Here is an 18,354-nt window from a genome sequence, read left to right as displayed (position 1 = left end):
ACTCATTTATACCCAAAAACGAAGATAAAAGTTGCATAATATGTCTGTTATCCATGATATTCCCTCTTGCCCCCTCCCACACAAACACAACAAGAGTCACCTTGTTACACCCAGACACAACAGATGTGTCCACCCATTATTATTCTGATCAAAATAAAGAGAAGCGACATAATTAAGAGATTAAACAAACTTACCTGTAAGTGAAGTTCTATCTCAATTATACGTAGCTCCTTGTTCGAGACGGGACTCCCTCCCTTCAATTTTAATATCCCGCCCTAAAGTGTCTACAGGTGATGGAGTAGTCCATGAAATGCTTTAATTTTTTTTAAAACTTGTTTATCCCCTTGTGGAAAGGCAAAGGTAAAACCGTGCAGCCGTCGGCTAATGTAATTTTTCGTCATGTCCAAAACTTAATAAGGCCGAGGCCACGTCTTGAGTGAGTATGTTCTTAATTACATAATGACATTAGTTGACAGGTACCTACGTTCAGGAAGCGGGAAACGATTCTTTTTTTTAGTTTGGATAAGAGCTTTAAAAATTGTGACGATGCTGGAGCATAAGACGTAGACCATATACGTATCTGATCTAAATATCAAGCTACAATTATTTTTATAATACCTCTGCCATTAGATTATATTTTTGAACTATTAAGTACCCCGGGAATGTCAGGTTGGTTTGGACACGTAGAGCGGATGAAGGATAATATAATTGCAAAAGCGGTATATAAAGCGAAAGTTGATGGTAAGGCTGGCAGAGGAAGACTTACATTGACCAAATTGGAGATGTCCTTAGAAAAGGTTTAATACGATCTACTCTGAACCGGCGTGCGTATATGATGCGATTGATGAATGTGGAGGAAGCAAGAGAAGTGTCAGGATCGAAGCAAATGGAATTCTTCTATAGTCTCTGCTTACCCCGGTGGGAAATAGACGTGACGTGACGTGACGTGACGTGACGTGACGTGACGTGATGTGACGTGACGTGACGTGACGTGACGTTATGTATGTGTATGTATGTATGTACCCCGCGCAATAAGAAAGCTAAATTTAATTATCACAGTAAATCTGAACAGCGCCATCTATTTTTGGGAACGTAGACGTAGAAAGTCCCTCATTGTATTAAGGTTCCAAATGAAATAAAATCAGAAAGTTATTGCGTAACTTTGAAATAAATATGAAAGTAACAATTCGAAACACAATATTCGAAAGAAATTCTTCGGAAATGATAGAGACAGGACCGGATATTAAGGAAAAAATATTGCGTTGTGCTTAATATCCACCAGAAAGTGCTCAAGTCAGCTTGGTTCGGACTTTGTAAAAAGACTTACGGACATGCTTAAAGTATACATTCATAAATAGCCTACGTACGTCCCACTGCTAGGTACAAGCCCCTCAGTCAACCGGAGGGGGTATGGAGCATACTCCATCACGCTGCTCCACTGCGGGTTGGTGGAGGTGTTTTAACGACTAACGGCTTAGCGTGCCCTCCGAAGCGCATCAGGTGATTCAAGCCTGTAAAGTCCTTAACAAAGGACAATCTCACAAAGTGATTTGGACATTGTCCCCATCGGAAATCGAACCCAGACCTCCAGATCGTGAGCCTAACGTTCTAACCATTAGACCACGGTGGCTATTAGCACAGAGCTTAGTGTATACATTTATTATATTTTACGGGTAACTTGATTAACCAAGCAGTGTTATAGACTGATTATAAACCGACTGAAGCGTGCATGAAGTAGTTAATGAGATTTGAGTTATTATTATTGGATAAATGTATATATGATGTAAGAGAATTCACGAATACCTAATTATTACTGAAGTTTGCTATGTAAGAAAGTATCTAATTTAATCTCAAATGACTATGTTTTCTGTAATTTTCATATGTGCTTTTACATTTAATTCTAAACATTATTTAAATATTTGTATACCTATTTGTATTTGGAACGTAGAGAACTAACTATAACCTAAAACTGTAACACCAATTTTATGTACCTATGTTCAATGCAAATAAAGAATCTGAATCTGATTGGAAGGTGTGTGGCGAAAGGTGTGTGTCGTGGTCTTTGCCTCCCGCAACGGGTAATAGGCGTGATCTCATTTATGTGTACGTGTGTCATCCTCATCATATATAGGCCTTTACATCTTGATCTGATGATTTATACAGCGTTTCTGTGGCAACGTCTTGTATGGTTGGAAAGTCCAATACGAGAGCGGCAATAGCGTCCGCAGGACTGGCATTTCAGCTGAGAGTCGTTAGATTGTGTGAATAGAGAAGCGACCCTCTCATTTTTATGTATACCTAAGTCAATTAACAATTTTGCCCGGATGGTCCATAACCCATGGCCCATTTAATCCTATGTTTCTTTTTAATAAACTCCAGAGCCCTGTGCCGAGGCTTTTAGCTTCTGTTCCCCGGCTATGTGAGAAGCTGTAGTTGTTTTAAGCGGATGAGCTGTTCGTTATGACGATTCAAAGTGTAAGTGTACCTACTGAATAAAGATATTTTGGTATTTGAATTGAATAAATCAAAATTTGAGCTTGAATTGGGTAGTATCCTAGTTCAAGATCCAAAATTGTCGAAAAACATTTTTTAATCAAAAAATAACTAATAATAAGTCCGACATTTCTATGACTTTTTCTACACAGTGTGAAAACTTGCTGTGACATTTAGTGCAAAAAATAAATGAGTTGGCTAGTTGGAAGCTAGCCAATTTTTGCCCTGGTTTGGTTAGGACATTGTAGGCTAATCACCCGATTTGTTCAAAAGTAAGAAGGCATGTTAAGCCGTTGATCCCTCACCGGTCTTTCACTCCCGCTTGTAATGGATGAGCGTAATTGCTCGATTACTTTTCTAGGCGGTTAGTATTATTTTAATTAAGATGTTGTTGTTATCGTGCGCGTTGTGAGGTGGAATACCAGCCTCATCAACCCTGGTGTCAGGGTTATGATTGAGCCGCCAAAGGCCCCTGACACTTGACATTGTTCTGCTGGTTCCAGGATGCCTAGTGTTTTATAGGGACATATACAATACCTCTAAGACACGACGTTCGCCTTAATCTGTGCCATGTAAGATCTTCTTGGTCTACCCCTTCCTCTCTTTCCTTTTATAATGTTATTAATAAATTCGTCGTGTCTTACTAAGTGTCCAATCATCTTGCTTCTCTGTCCGCAAAAACTCTCAGAATCAGAATCATTTATTCAACGTAATTATCATGGATAAACTTGTTGAAGGTCAATGTAACATTTTTGAATTTACGTCTTTTAAATCAATGAGGGTACATTACAAGTTATTTAATAACTAGAGACATTTTTATCATTTAGGTAATCATTAATCTTATAATAGGCTTTTTTACATAAAGTAAGCTTCACGTGAGCTTTAAATTCGTTCTCTGACAAATTTAAAATATTATCTGGTATTTTATTGTAAAAACGTATACATAACCCCAAAAAAGATGAATTTAATTATGAGATTAAACGAACTTACCTGTAAGTGAAGTTCTATCTCAATTATACGAAGCTCCTTGTTCGAGAGGTTTTAAACAGTGTAGTCTACGTCTTATGCTCCAGCATCGTCACAATTTTCAAAGCTCATATCCAAAGCTAAAAAAAAAAGTTAGTTTCCCGCTTCCTGAACGCAGCTGTCAACTAATGTCATTATGTTTAAAGCATGTTTCATGGACAACTCTATCACCTGTGGAAGCTTTAGGGCGGGATATTAAAATTGAAGGGAGGGAGTCCTCTCGAACAAGGAGCTTCGTATAATTGAGATAGAACTTCACTTACAGGTAAGTTCGTTTAATCTCATAATTATACTCGCTCCTTGTTCGAGAGGTTTTAAACAGTGTAGATGTTCAAAGTTTAGTTGGGAATGAAACATTTAAATTGAAACGAGTACCAATAATATGATTATTCATTAGTGAATAAAGTACATTGTTATCACGAAAGCTAATTAAGCTGCCCATGACTTTAATCCCAATAAAGGCAGTGAGAGGCACAGCCGTCGCCTGATAAACTCAGCGCGGCGTTCCACCAAACGTTTTGATATTATCATGTAAAAAACAATAAGAATAATAACTGTTAGCTAAACAAGTTTCACCAGTTCTCAAGAATGGAATCGATATTATGTATGTTATATAATATATGGTTATACTATACTGTACTAGAATAGATACATAGTTCTAAATAATTAAGTTGAAGTTGAGCGAGTACATTAAATACCTATTTCACATTACTATCAATTTCACAACAAAAGAACTACACAAGAACAAATTTCTGAATGAGCTCAACATCAAGATTGGCTATAAGAGCCTCACAGGGACCTCACCATAGAGCACATTTCCGAAGCTCTTGAACAACAACTAATCATACTCAACTAATGATTAGATAAGCTTGCCTGTACTATCTGTTTTCTTTGTATGTTTCTCGTGTCTGTTTCATTGTGTACAAATAAATAAATAAATAATAAATAAATAAACAACGATAGTTATAGTCGAAAGGACTGTGAGACTTCATCATATAGTATAACACTCATTTTTCATTGGCATACCAAGGGCTACAATAATTATCAAAGTTACACATTATTTGTTTACATACATAAAAGAAGAAGAAATACATAAAGAAGAACGGGTAATGACGAGGGCACCCAGACACAAGATTGATTGTAACATCCTGTGCTAAGTTGGCAATTGTTGTCGACATTGAGTAGTTAAATGAATCCTAAGACAACATGTCAAATTGATTAGAGAAAATACAAATATAAGTGCAAGTAAGAATTTCGATACATTTATTCAAATGACCTTTTTCATTAAAATATTCAGAACCACTGAACTAAACTTTCCTCTTTATTATAAGATATTGTTAAATGAGGCTGAAAGTATAAAGAGGGGAAGTGCATTTACATTATGTACTTGTGTGATAATTATCTTCGTAATAATTAAGATTTTGTTTTTATTAAAATAGATTACCTGAGCCCAAGTTATTGTGTATTACCTAATATCGACCATATGGGCTTGGTAATAATATTTAGTATATTTTTTTTTTATGTGGTAATAATAAATATAACTTGTTGTGGATTTTTTTCCTATTCCTCTATGCAACCTTTCACCCACCAATCAGATGATAGAACAACGTACACACAACACATTAACACACGTAACATTGTTTACGCAGCTATCTCTTTAGTGTAATAATTATTGAATTTGTTTTTAGGACAGTAATAGTGACGTCCTATTATTTACTGGAAAAAATAAATAAATGAATAAAACATATTTTACCCTTAGGTGTGCAGTTACATATAAGGATAACATTAATTTATTAATTATCGGTCGTGTAGGTATATTATCATCGTTCGTAAAAATCATCCTTTCCTTTAACCTAACTTAACATGATCCTGTTGTTTGCACAGGGATTCACTTCTCGTACCCATCCTGAAGATTTAATATGTCAGGTTATTTAGTGAAGGGACCTGCCTGATTTACGTTACAACACTAACCGAAAAATAAGATAAACATATATTTATCATGAAAATATTATTGTTACTTCTCCACTGCAGTTTGGTTCCGATTGATTAAGTGGAGGGACATTATTGTTGTAATTTTTATATTAATTGTAAACTGTGTTTTGGGCTGATCAGCAACAACATAATAAATCTACAACAACATAATTTAGAGAAAACGCTAATGGTGATGTAAGTTATATGTTACTAATGAACTATTTTTCCTTCCTTTTCACCTATGAGTTAATAATAAAAAGGGCAACTATTCTATCTAACCGAACTAGGTATCAATATTTTACAATTTCGAATGTAATACTTGAAGGAAATTTTCATTGAAGTTATAATATTATCAGGTAGGTACCCCAATTTATACTGAGATTAGTATTGTTATTCCTGATTAACAAAGACAGGATTTGAATCCCATGTCTTAATGATAATGCTAAAACTTTTAGTGATAGACATTCGGAATTAATTTTACCAGAATTTTGAAAAATATATTTGCTTGTGCAAATTTTCCCATTATAACTTTATAGGGAATTCTTCCTCCTCATGAGGTACTATTCTTAAACGGCCTTGCTGCCTGGGCCACTGTTGATACTAATGGCTGTGAGACTGCTAATACATCTGGTTGTAGCTCTGCTACTACTGCTGGCTGTAGGGCTGCTGGTACTGCTGGTTATAGCACTGCTGATCATGACTGGTTGCATCACTGCTTTTATTGCTGGCTGTGGGGCGGCCTGCTGATACTGTTCCTTGTGGGCTTTCTGTTCATGCTGTTGGCTGTGGGGCTGCCTGCTGATACTGTTGTCTCTGTTCCACAGATCCTGTTGCTATCTCGTTTACTCACTCTTCGGGCAATGTTATTCATTATTATTTATGTGCTATTTGAATTTTATGATGTTGGTTGAAAGAATTTAATAGCAGTATTCTCTAACCATGTCTTGTGTACAGTTATCTCTTTTGAAAGTAATCTCTGACATTACATACTTTGATTTCTAGCACAGTTGAGGTTGATTAATAGAACAGAGGCTTTTAGGTTTTGAATTGTCGGTTATTTCTTCAGAATTTGTACTCTCATTATTTTATAATAATCAATTTGACATAATAGTCTATTGTTTCTCAGCATTAGTCTAATCTTGAGTTTCAACATGGGTAGGTAAGCCCCCACAATTCAATGGTTTATCTTCGATTCCTCAAGTGACAAACCAAACATGGAAATAAAAGTATAAAAAATAGTTGGTCTATGTTCTAGCTATCTACTAGCGTTTAGCAAAAGGCGATACTTGTAGTGGTAGCTTTATGTTATTTGAGTTGATACCATCAAGTCCATTGTCTATCCTCTAAGTGATAGCTCTAGGTATGGAAATGAGAAATAGGTATATAGCGCTTGCCAATGCCGACCATAATCGTGGTAGCTCTTATGTTAATATGGTTCATACCATCAAGTCCATTGTCTATCCTCTAAGTGATAGCTCTAAGTATGGAAATGAGAAATAGGTATGTTAGCGCTTGTCAATGGCGACTTTCTTAGTGGTAGCTCTTACATTCATTGTGTTGATACCTTCAAGTCCATTGTCTATCCTCTAAGTGATAGCTCTAGGCATGGAAATGATAAATAGGTATATTAGCGCTTGGCAATGGCGACCTTCCTGGTGGTAGATCTTTTGTTAATTAGGTTGATACCATCAAGTCCATTGTCTATCCTCTAAGTGATAGCTCTAAGTATGGAAATGAGAAATAGGTATGTTAGCGCTTGTCAGTGGCGACCTTCCTAGTGGTAGCTCTTATGTTCATTGCATTGATACCTTCAAGTCTATTGTCTATCCTCTAAGTGATAGCTCTAGGTATGGAAATGAGAAATAGATATGTTAGCGCTTGTCAATGGCGACTTTCTTAGTGGTAGCTCTTACATTCATTGCATTGATACCTTCAAGTCTATTGTCTATCCTCTAAGTGATAGCTCTAGGTATGGAAATGACAAATAGGTATATTATCGCTTATCAATGGCGACCTTCCTAATGGTAGCTCTTATGTGCATTGTGCCTTTAAGTCCATTGTCTATCCTCTAAGTGATAGCTCTAGGTATGGAAATGTAAAATAGGTATATTAGCGCTTAGCAATGGTCTTAGTGGTTGATTTTTATGTTAATAGGGTTGATACATCAAGTCCATTGTCTATCCTCTATTGTGATAGCTCTAAAGGGAAACAAATAGTCTGTCTATTCTCTAGTCAGACAGTTCACTACTAGTGCTTAACTAGGTGACTCTCCAAGTGGTGTTCTCTTGTTGGTTAGGTTGGTACCAATAATCATCACCCATACGTTGGAAGCTTGAATTATAATAAGATTAGAGTAATTTGGAAGAAATTGCTTACTATAATAAGGCTATCTTTTGCCTGTACTCTCTTAACACTCTTTCTGTTTTTATTGTTAGGGTATATTTTCATCATCTTATATTGTAAGTATCATTCGGAGAAGATAACATTATTAACACCACTTAACAGAGACTGTGAGAAGGGATTATGTACTGTTATAATATATATAATATCATTTTTAAGTATGGTTATCTTGTAGTAAACCAATTATAATCCTCTAAATGTTTTAAGTGTTATCTTGAATAAGTTATGTATCTTGTCTACCAATGGTGTAGATGACCTCTGTGATATTGAGTACTACTGTGTCATAGGTACTTCTTGATGAACAGGGTAAACATGAAGTGCTTCTGTCATCTAATTATCTGAACTTGTCAAATTATTTCCGAGTTAATTATTTACTTTTCTATGCCATTCTGCGGTTATATTTCACTGGTTCTCTTTGTTTTATAAAAAAAACTGCTCATTTCATTCGCTGATAGTAAGTTATCAACCGCAACATAAGCCAAGAACACAATTACAAAAAGAAACAAAAATTTTTTTATTTTATTTTTTGACAGATGAAAATAAAAACGCGGCAATCAGGGACTGAAGACAAGGCTTAGGCCTATTTTGATCGTGATTTTCGAATATTAAATTACTAAAGTCAAGACTGTATAGTCCTGAGATCTTTGCCTGCCTTATATAAGGCGAATTTAAACAACATCAACATCGGAATAAAGTATAACTTTTAAATCACTGTTATAACACGAACACGATACAATTTTAATATTATTATTATTTCTGTTAATAAAACTAGTTACTTTTATTAGTAATAAGTACCAACTTAAGTTACTTCTTCGAATGTTAGGATTATAAAATTATAACCTCAAAAAAAAGTAATTTGTTTTCGACAATAAAAGGAATTAAATTGAATTGATCATAATTATATCTTCTCTTGTTTTAGTAGATGGATAATGTTAAGACTTACCAGTATAATCCACGTTTTGTTTTATCAAAAAGAACTTACGCTCGTCGTCATCCACATTTTTTCTTTGGTACTGTTTCTAGCTTTTTTAGAGAAAAAAGCACTTGATTATGTAAGTAACACATTTTTCGCACTATATCAATCATGTTTTTGTATTAAATATTAGTTTTCAATTAGTTTATTTACGGAGGCGAAGTGACGCGCCGGTGCACAAAAACCGTAATGACATTAGTTGACAGCTGCGTTCAGGAAGCGGGAAACTAACTTTTTTTTTTAGCTTTGGATATGAGCTTTGAAAATTGTGACGATGCTGGAGCATAAGACGTAGACTACACTGTTTAAAACCTCTCGAACAAGGAGCGAGTATAATTTACTTAATCTAGAATTTTGAACAACAATTTTATTTTTATTCCTTGTATTGTCAATACAAGCTTGTGTTGCCTCTCAATATTTCACACACACTCACACACTCGCCACTCCTCCGTGCCGTGATATGTTTGTGAGTGAGTGGACGTATGTGTGTCGCGAGTGTATGAGGTTCTGCGAGATGATGAATAATGTGTGAAAATAAAAATATGTTTTTATATTGTTTACATTTAAGTTTCATGTTAAATTATATTATTGTTTATATTGAAATTCACGGCGCATTGGCGCTTCTGCACTGTTAAGTCGTGAAATGTAAATAAATAAATAATAAATAAATTTGTCTTTTATCCAATATTTAAGAGTAAGAACAACAACAACACGGGAACTAAGTAGTTTAAATATTTTATAGTCGCTAGAAGCAAATTTGTTTTAAATAATTAATCCCTTCGCAGGTAGCGACCATTTATCGATGTACCCTCTACAATCAAAACAATAAATCTCAAAAGGGTCGACTCCGGAAAGCTTATTTGCGGTGTTCTTGGCAATAATAGACAATGTTTTGTGGACTGCGATAGTGAAGGTGTCCAATATAGACGGCGATACGGCTCACTGACTATCACATTCCTCTAACAAAAATCTCAGTGAGGCGTGGGTACTTAGTTCATCTTGCAATGGATGTACCTCTGACTAATCTAATTGACATAATATAGTCGAGAGGTTATGTGTGTGTGTGATAATGAGGGGTATGTTTCTCACCAATAATGTGTCGAAAGTCGATGTTTTTTATACTGGGGACTTTGCCTGCCTTATGAAAATGGCTTAGGAATTGAACACCAATCAATCAAACAATGATACTTTATTGCACAACGACATAATAATATACCTCTACAAAGGCACAATAGCACAATAGGCGGCCTTATTGCTGAACAGCAATTTCTGCCAGGCAAGCTTAGGGTCTTCTTCTTATCGTGTGGGTTGTGAGGTGGAATACCAGCCTCATCAATCCTGGTGTCAGGGTTATGATTGAGCCTTACCTTAGGGTGAAAGAAGTTTATGCATTGGAGCACGGGATGGTGCAAGAAACAACCTGTTGCCCTCTGTATCCTCTCACTACATTCACAACCTGGACTAGGACAGTTCATCCAAAAAATCTCGTTTTACAGAAACATTAACATTATCATGCACGCGCATCTGTGTATGTGACGTCTGACGCCATACGATTGAATACTAAAGTAAGACCGAGGGGGTGAGGTAAACCGAGCTCAGACGCTGGTGGGGGGCGGAGAGTTGTCGTTCTATACTATATTATTCCCCATTCTATGCTACATGACTCTAACAAATTTCAAATCCAGGACCTCGGCATCGTGAGCCCAACGCTCAATAAATAAAAAACGAGTAAGTATCATAAGTAGGTAAATTTTCAATAAAAAATATGATGAGGATCAGTATTTACTCGACAAGGTTATAAATTGATCATCATCATCATCTCCCTAGCATTATCCCATTTTTCACAGGGTCCGCTTACCTAACCTGAAGATTTGACAGATCCGGTTTTGTACAGAAGCGACTGCCTGTCTGACCTTCCAACCCGCAAAGGGAAAACCAGCCCAATACAGGATGGGTCACATACCTCCGAAAATGCATTTCTTGGGAATGTGGGTTCCTCACGATGTTTTCCTTCGCCGTTGAGCACGTGATAATCATTTATGATTCAAACATGAATTCGAAAACAAATTCGACAATTGGTTTAGGCCTGTGCTGGATTCGAACCTGCGACCTAAATGTGAGAGGCAATCGTTCTACCTACTAGGCTACCACGGCTCACTATGAAATGATACGAAACTGGAAGTTGTTTTTTTGGTTATAACAATGTTTATTACAATAATAATATTTATTTATTATATACCTACAAGGATCAATTATATAAAACGACACAACATAGCAAATACTATACCTCATTGCACAGGAAATACAAAAAAGACACACACTAGAAAGGATTTGACACACTTAATGACGCCAATGATGAGAGGGTTGTCACACCTATTTGCAATTGCTACTGACTCTCATTTTTTATATAAGTAAATATTATATTATAACGAATCTCATCACAAAGTGAACATTTGCTGCGACTTCAAAATTTAATATCTCTTCGCGGAGGATTGAAGGCGATATCTCGTTTCCTGCATTATCGTCTTTCAATGCTTATTGAAATTTTTAATTTGCGCTTCACGAGATATTTTCTATACAAACTTTATTAACGTTTGGTGCTCAATTTGTATAGATTATATTTGTATAGAAAACTAGGATTCCGTTTGAGCTACATTTTGAGCTGTATGCATGTTATAAAATATATATCTACGTACTACGATGTATAATTACTCAAGCGACATTCCTCTACATCGAATGTTACGTAATACTTGTTTTATTTATTTTGGCACCTGGTTTGTTTACCGTTAAGCACGCGCGGCACAGGTTTGCGGTTGTATTATACCGCGCGTTACAACTTCTTATCGTGTGGGTTGTGATGTGGAATACCAACCTCATCAACCCTGGTGTCAAGGTTATTACTGAGCCGCCAAAGGTCCCTGACATGGCTCATGTAACGACTACATACTTACATCAGTAAGTAGTAACCGGGATCAACGGATCAAAGGAATCATCTTACTTTCGGACAATCAGGTGATCAGCCTGTAATGTCCTAACCAAACTAGGGATCACAAAGTGATTTTTGTGATATGTCCCCACCGGGATTCGAACCCGGGGCCTGCGGATCGTGAGCCCAACGCTCAACCACTGAACTATGGATGCCGTTACAACTTAGATGGCGAGGGTGAGCTACCAAAGGATGTTTTCGGGGTACTGAACAGACCATGGTACCTCGCTAGCCACAAGTTGGTGATGTGACTAGGGATCGACGATCCAACGGTACAGTCATGAGCCCACTTTAGAACCGTGTCGCACTATCATATTTCACATTTAATGAGACTTACGGTTTAATTTGTCAAAAAAGTAGTTACATAATATGTAATTTAATTTTTGACGTTCAAAAAGCCCTAACTTTGTAAGCCAATTTTGAAAAATAAATATTTATGATTTTTTTTTGACACAACCAATAGACGCAGCGTATGCTATTTATGTGGATAATCTTCATATCGTACGGCCACTGGGCGAAGCCTTCAATATATACCGCACCGCACCCCACGCGATAGTGAAATCGTACTGCGGGCGCAGGCAGACGAAATATAAAACCTACAGATCTCTAAATAAGTATTTATAATTATTATTGTGTCAGGCAAACAATGAGTACGTACAAAGTGGTAGATTTTTTAATATTTTATTTTCCGTCGGAGAAATTATATATGTATTTTTTTAAATTTAAAATGATCAGGTAAGCGTGTCTTCTATCTGTAGGATAAGTTCTAAATAAGCTAGATATGAGATTTTATCAACTAGTTTAGACATAGGCCCTTACTTTCGTGAGCGTCAAAATGGCCGGTCACTCGGCGTATTTAAAATCAAATCAAATGCATTTATTTATTTATTTTATTTTTACAGTTTTACATTCAGCCATTACAGTAAAAACCAATTCGACTGAAACAAATACATATAAGACATAACAATTATTATTATTTAACTAGAACAATAGTCCATTATTGTATAACTATAGATTAACAAATAGCAAGCCTTGTACAATTGGAGGCATACATCCTTTACCTTTTCAGGTGTACAATATTTATAAACATAGAATTAGTAATTAGTTAATAATATTAAAAATTCTAAATATATAATAATTCTGGACATCTCAAACACAAAACAGAAAACAGCCTAACTTTACAATATCACATATTACCCATATTCATTATAAACTAATCAACACTGTAAAACTGCTTTGCACGCAACCACTCGCTAATTTTGACTTTAAAATTATAATTATTTAAATTTGATATGGTACTCAATCATTGCTTCCCTTTTACCGCCGTTCAGTGCCTATTCAGTGCCTGTACATTTGCTCCCAGCGTATTTTAGCAAGTAAATAACATTTTAAGGCCATCACACAGGACGGACAGGAAGGACTTCAGGATTACTTACTAACATACAACCTTGTGACCTCACAGCCCACACCAGGGTCATAATTGAGCCGCTGAAGGCCCCTGACATGACTCATGTATCGACTACGTACTTACATTATCAGTAAGTAGTAACCGCAGAACCAACGGCTTAACGTGCCTTCCGAATCACGGGTCATCTTACGTTCGAACAATCGGGTGATCAGCCTGTAATGTCCTAACCAAAGTAAGGCTAAAAAGGCTAAACTAAGGATTCGACCTTCGGATCGTGAGCCCAACGCTCAAGCTCATCTTCAGGGTAGGTACGTGGACCTTGTGAAGAGTGGGATAATGCTAGGAAGATGATGAGTAAGTAGTTGCCCCTTTTTATCCTCAGTCATGACTCGTTCCGAGTACAAAAAATAATAACCAAATTGAACCGGTAGGTATACGTAAGATAGACTAATTAATAGTAAAAAGATTTTAGACAAAACTGTCTAAAGGCACCAAAATTCTTCCGCTACGTACGCGCTGTCAAAAAATCTCAGTTTTATATTGAATTATAATCACTATTACGGAACGGAGAAGGTCAACTTTTGTTTTAATTGTTATTTTGTAAAATATCCGACAATAGAAATATTACGCGTCGAATTCTTCAAATCATAAAAAAAGGAAAGTTAACAAACCAAAAATCGACCTTATCAGTTTTTCCCAAGATTTGGGTCTATGATTTTTTTGTTGATTTTTTTTGCGTTTGTTGTAGATACGCTATACTCGTGACGATGTTGCAAGTGTCTCACGTCGCTACTCAAAACCGGAAAATAAGATACAAATGGCCCGTTACCGATGACCGGTTCGATTGCGTGGCTGGGATAGCCCTTGACAATAAGCCGGTTGGCGTGGGGGTGTTCATTATGCCCCGCGTCATCCTGACGTCTGGGATGCCTGTCGAGGATTATGTTATGGAGCCCGATAGAATTACAATATACGTTATCAACAAGACACCCAATCGTAGATCGACGCACAGTGTTCAATGCATGACGCATCCATTAAGAAGAATAAGGCCAAAAAATGTAGCTAAAAATTATATAACAGTACTTAATCCCATACACGATTTGTTGCTAATTACAACCAAATACGATGTTGCTGTTCCAAGGTCCACAATAACAAAACCTTGGTTTTCAGCTAAAAAGCGTCGGCCATTTTACGTCAGAGTAGTGCAAGCCAATTCCACATATCATCCTCCACATTGGATGTTTGTGGGGTTTGGATACATTGACAAGTTCCACATAAAAACAAATATGTATTTAGAAGCTGAATTTTACGGGAAGGTACCTGCGACTGAGGATTGTGATGAGATTATTCTTAGACTATATGGATTGTTCATTTGCTTACGGAAGATCAGCAAGATAGAAGGAGTCCAGTCGGGGTCACCATTGTTTTACCAAGGCATTCTGTACGGTATAGGCTCGTTTGCTTACACCTTCAACAATGAGACCACATTAGTATTCACCGATATAAGACCCTATATAGAAGCAGAACTATATTATTGTCAGTATGTTAAAGAAGAACGCAAGTATTTCCCTTTCAGAAACATAGAATGGGACAGAATAGGCTATTGAAGACTTTTATCTCTCGATGTTTAGTTCACAATCACAACAAAAAATTTTTTGTAAGTAATAAATAATTATGATAAATGAGTTTTTTTTTTTTTTCAATCCAAAAAATAATTATTTTCTTCACTACTAATGTCCTAACCAAACTAAGGCTAAAGGCTAAAATAAGGATTCGACCTTCGGATCGTGAGCCAAGCTCAAGCTCATCTTCAGATTAGGTACGCGGACCTTGTGAAGAACGGGATAATGCTAAGAAGATGATGAGTAATTAGTTGCCCCTTTTTATCCCCAGTCATGACTCGTTCCGAGGAAGATTGCAAGTGATAACATTGTAGGATAGAAGTACAAAAAATAATAACCAAATTGAACCGGTAGTTATACGTAAGATAGACTAATTAATAGTAAAAAGATTTTAGACAAAACTGTCTAAAGGCACCAAAATTCTTCCGCTACGTACGCGCTGTCAAAAAATCTCAGTTTTATATTGAATTATAATCACTATTACGAAACGGAGAAGGTCAACTTTTGTTTTAATTGTTATTTTGTAAAATATCCGACAATAGAAATATTACGCGTCGAATTCTTCAAATCATAAAAAAAGGAAAGTTAACAAACCAAAAATCGACCTTATCAGTTTTTCCCAAGATTTGGGTCTATGATTTTTTTGTTGATTTTTTTTGCGTTTGTTGTAGATACGCTATACTCGTGACGATGTTGCAAGTGTCTCACGTCGCTACTCAAAACCGGAAAATAAGATACAAATGGCCCGTTACCGATGACCGGTTCGATTGCGTGGCTGGGATAGCCCTTGACAATAAGCCGGTTGGCGTGGGGGTGTTCATTATGCCCCGCGTCATCCTGACGTCTGGGATGCCTGTCGAGGATTATGTTATGGAGCCCGATAGAATTACAATATACGTTATCAACAAGACACCCAATCGTAGATCGACGCACAGTGTTCAATGCATGACGCATCCATTAAGAAGAATAAGGCCAAAAAATGTAGCTAAAAATTATATAACAGTACTTAATCCCATACACGATTTGTTGCTAATTACAACCAAATACGATGTTGCTGTTCCAAGGTCCACAATAACAAAACCTTGGTTTTCAGCTAAAAAGCGTCGGCCATTTTACGTCAGAGTAGTGCAAGCCAATTCCACATATCATCCTCCACATTGGATGTTTGTGGGGTTTGGATACATTGACAAGTTCCACATAAAAACAAATATGTATTTAGAAGCTGAATTTTACGGGAAGGTACCTGCGACTGAGGATTGTGATGAGATTATTCTTAGACTATATGGATTGTTCATTTGCTTACGGAAGATCAGCAAGATAGAAGGAGTCCAGTCGGGGTCACCATTGTTTTACCAAGGCATTCTGTACGGTATAGGCTCGTTTGCTTACACCTTCAACAATGAGACCACATTAGTATTCACCGATATAAGACCCTATATAGAAGCAGAACTATATTATTGTCAGTATGTTAAAGAAGAACGCAAGTATTTCCCTTTCAGAAACATAGAATGGGACAGAATAGGCTATTGAAGACTTTTATCTCTCGATGTTTAGTTCACAATCACAACAAAAAATTTTTTGTAAGTAATAAATAATTATGATAAATGAGTTTTTTTTTTTCAATCCAAAAAATAATTATTTTCTTCAATACAAAAATAATCATTTTTAGTAGAAAAACTTTCATGTTTAACCGAACTCAAAATTTGTTCAGTAAGAACAAGAAAAATAAGTGTCATTTTTGATTGTAGAATGTATTCATGTGGTTTAATGAGGATAGAAACTAGAAGCTCAAAATAAATGTAAGTAGTCGGCCTCCGTGGTCTAGTGGTTAAAGCGTTAGGCTCACGATCTGGAGGTCCGGGTTCGATTCCCGATGGGGACATTGTCAAATCACTTTGTGAGACTGTCCTTTGTTTGGTAAGGACTTTTCGGGCTTGAATCACCTGATTGTCCAAAAAAGGAAGGTGATTCCGTTGGTCCCGGCTATTAGCCGTAAAAACACCTCCACCAACCCGCATTGGAGCAGCGTGGTGGAGTATGCTCCATACCCCCTCCGGTTGATTGAGGGGAGGCCTGTGCCCAGCAGTGGGACGTATATAGGCTATTTATTTGTGTTATATGTTATGTATGTATGTAACCTGTTACGATTGTGTATTAATAAATAAATAAATATAAGTCCCAATCCAATTAAAATACGAAAAAATTGTTTGTGAACCTTCTAGAGTGCTCCAAAGGTATTTGTTTGTAAGTCATTAATTAAATTGACATAAATTTAATTTGTTGTTGCGCTTGATAAGATGAAAGTGTACCACGTTGCTATGGTTTGTGGCGCCTGATAACGATTGATAAAAACTGTTTTTACGGAAGTACACACATATTTAAAATAATAATGAGTTAAGTATATTTAAAAATATGCTACGTTTAATTATGCTTATTATACCTAGCTGCCGACTTCTGCCCCGGCAACTTCGGACAGCCTCAGAGATATTTTTGTAACTAAAAAATCTATGATCATAAGTTTTTATTTAACGTGACTTATTGTAGAACAGCTTAGTGGTTAGAGCGTTAGGCTCACGATTTGGAGGTCTGGGTTCGATTCCCGATGGGGACATTGTCGAAATCACTTTGTGAGACTGTCCTGTAAGGATTTTTCAGGCTTGAATCACCTGATTGTCTGAAAAAGTAAGATGATTCCGTGCTTCGGTAGGCTGTTTAAGCCGTTGGTCCCGGCTATTAGCCGTAAAAACACCTCCACCAACCGATTTATGTTACAGACATAAATCTTATGAAATAATACACTTTTTGAGGTTATATAGCTAGGAGTGGGTGTATAAACCATACACCTCTGCCTACCTCTTTAGGGATACAGGCGTGATTTCTCTGGGAAATGTTGCTGTGGGTTGAGTCACCTGATAGTCTGAAAAAGTAAGATAATCGGCAAGGTATGCCGTTGGTCCTGGCTATTAGCCGTAAAAAACACCCAACCTGCAGTGGAGCAGCGTAGAGTATGTTCTCCTCTGGTCGATTGAGGGGAGGCCTGTGCCCAGCAGTGGGACGTATATAGGCTATTTGTGTTGTGAGTATTTGTGTTGTGTTGTGAGTGACCACAAAATAATAAGTTCATCTCGAGCTCCTCCGTGCTTCGGAAGGAACGCAAAGCCGTTGGTCCCGGCTGCATTAGTAGTCGTTAATAACCACCAATCCGCACTGGGCCCGCGTGGAGGTTTAAGGCCCGATCTCACTATCCATCCATAGGAAAGGCCCGTGCCCCGGCAGTGGGGATGTTAATGGGCTGGTGATGATGTTGGTCATTCCCCCCCCGACCATGGGCGACAGGATGGGTTATGAGTGGCCACTGCAATTTTATCTAATTATCTATGGAGATATTTATTGTCTTCTATGTAATGTTTTTAATATATTATAGTTTATCTAGTTATTATATAAGGACTTATATTTTTAAACATTTTATTATTAT

Source organism: Pectinophora gossypiella, chromosome 9, assembly GCF_024362695.1.
Source record: "Pectinophora gossypiella chromosome 9, ilPecGoss1.1, whole genome shotgun sequence".
In the NCBI taxonomy this organism is placed as follows: domain Eukaryota; kingdom Metazoa; phylum Arthropoda; class Insecta; order Lepidoptera; family Gelechiidae; genus Pectinophora; species Pectinophora gossypiella.
This window is presented reverse-complemented; position numbering follows the sequence as displayed.